This window comes from Lycium ferocissimum, chromosome 8 (genome assembly GCF_029784015.1).
Source record: "Lycium ferocissimum isolate CSIRO_LF1 chromosome 8, AGI_CSIRO_Lferr_CH_V1, whole genome shotgun sequence".
Classification (NCBI taxonomy): Eukaryota; Viridiplantae; Streptophyta; class Magnoliopsida; order Solanales; family Solanaceae; genus Lycium; species Lycium ferocissimum.
In genome coordinates this window covers 16,634,142-16,636,307 of record NC_081349.1, presented here as the reverse complement: position 1 = coordinate 16,636,307, position 2,166 = coordinate 16,634,142, and positions in this window count along the sequence as shown.

Genomic DNA, 2,166 nt, shown 5'->3' with positions numbered 1-2,166 from the left:
TGATGATAATGAAAGTTTAATGATTCAAGTTGAAGTTGTAATTGTTGTGGGCTGTTTTAGAAGCTAATGTGATTCTAATATAGTTTCTTGTATTTATGAGGATAATGTTGTTAACGTGTGGATTGTTGGCGTAGTTCATGAATTTGGAAGAAAGAAATGTGTTGTTGTTGTTCCTATTGAAGTTGGAAGGTTTCGGGTTATGTTGTATGTTGGTTGGGTTGTTTTGAATGTCGTGCGGATTGCTTGAAGCGTTCTTGAATCTTGTTTGAATGGTTTCGGATTAGTACTTGAATGTGTAAACATTGGCGTTGGCTTGATTGTATATGGTCAAATTGAATGTAATGGAATGTTGTCGAATTATGTAGAAAAGAGTTATTAACGTTAGAATGCGTTTTGAATTACTTGTTGACGTTGTTAGTATGGTTGTTGGTATTGTTGTTGATGATTTGGCCGAGTTGAATTCTCGGGGTTGTTGAATTTACAGGGGAAATCTTTGCCCAAATTTCTGTAAATAAAGTGATAGCTTAGAATTGGGTTCATAAGTACCTATGACTAATGTTTAGTATCTAACGACGTTGTTGTAGATCTTGAGAAGCTGAGACTTAAGTTCGGATTAGCTTAGGAAGCGGACAAGGTATGTAAAGCCTAACCTTTCTTTCTTTTGGCATGTCTTAGTTGTAAGTAGGCTAGGATACGAGCCTCGGGGTAACTCTATTCTTAAGATTCGAGCATGTCTACGATTCTTATTCACTTCTTAATGTTGGCATTCTTAATGTGGTCGAACTATGGTCCTTATGTCTTTGGTATGATTGGATTTCAAATGTTGCATAAAGAGTTTTTGTTCTTAAAGGATTCTATGTCGTATAAGGTCCGTAACTTTCATAGACGAGCTCGGATCGCTTCGATATGTTCGTAGAAGGTTCTATAACGAATAATGTCTCTAACTTTCATAGGCGGGCTCGGATTGGTTTGATACTTGTCCGTGATCCCCAAGACTTTCCTTTGTATAGTTCTGACGACTTTTTGAAAGAACTTAGCATGATTATCGTTTGATACTCGAGTGTGGTTTGTCTACGTATCTATTGAGTCTTAAAAGCTGATTTTTATGCATATGGTTACTCACGACTCTGCTCGTGCATTCTGTTGTTACATCTTTCGCCGAGTCTCGGGCCGGTTATGTCATCGTGCGCACTATGCTATATTCCGAAGTATGATGTGTTATGGTTCACCGAGTCCCTCGCTAGAGGGCCGGGTACCGCTTATATTCTGGTGTTATTATGATGTGTTATGGCGCTATGATGTGTTACGGAGATATGAAATCTTCCGGAGTATGATGTGTTATGGCGCCAATGACGGGAGGGCGACCATATTCCTGAGCCCCATGCATGATTTGTGTTTTAATAAGTAAGCATTTTGATATTCTGGATATTGCATTTACTTTCTGTACTGCTGGTTCTGATTATGATCATTCTTGTATTTCATGCTTTGCATACTCGGATATTTTCATCGACCCCTTCCCCGGGGTGCGTTTCATGCCCGCAGGTACAGATACTCGCTTTAGTGATCCGCCAGCCTAGGATATCTATTCCGCTACTTTGGAGCGCTCCCTTGTTCCGGAGCCTATATTTTAGTACAGGCGCTTTCGTTATATATGTATATGTATATGTCTATTCAGGGGTACGGCGGGGCCCTGTCCCGTCATATGATTCTGTTATTACACTTAGAGGTCTGTAGACATATATGTGTGGGTTGTGGGTAGTTATCGTACAGTTGTGTCTGTGTGGTTTGTGTTCTGGACGTCCCCCTGTTTTATGATAGCCTTACCGGCTTATGTGCGATATATATGCTTATATGCGACGGTGTGAGACGACGTCTGATCTTCGTATATGTATTCTCTACTGAAAGTTGTGACTACGATATGTATATATATATATTGTGGATTTTGGGGCGACGTATTACTTCTCTGTATGTATAAGTTATTTGTATCTTTGTTTTACGGTTAATGGGTGTGTACGGGTGCCCAGCTCGGGCACTAGTCGCGGCCTATGGGGATGGGTCGTGACACCAACCTAAGACAATATCCAACCCAACTTCATACCCGAAGGTTTACATGCTTTCTCCGACAATATCGTCTAAATATATGCTTTGCTAAACGAAGTCTCACCA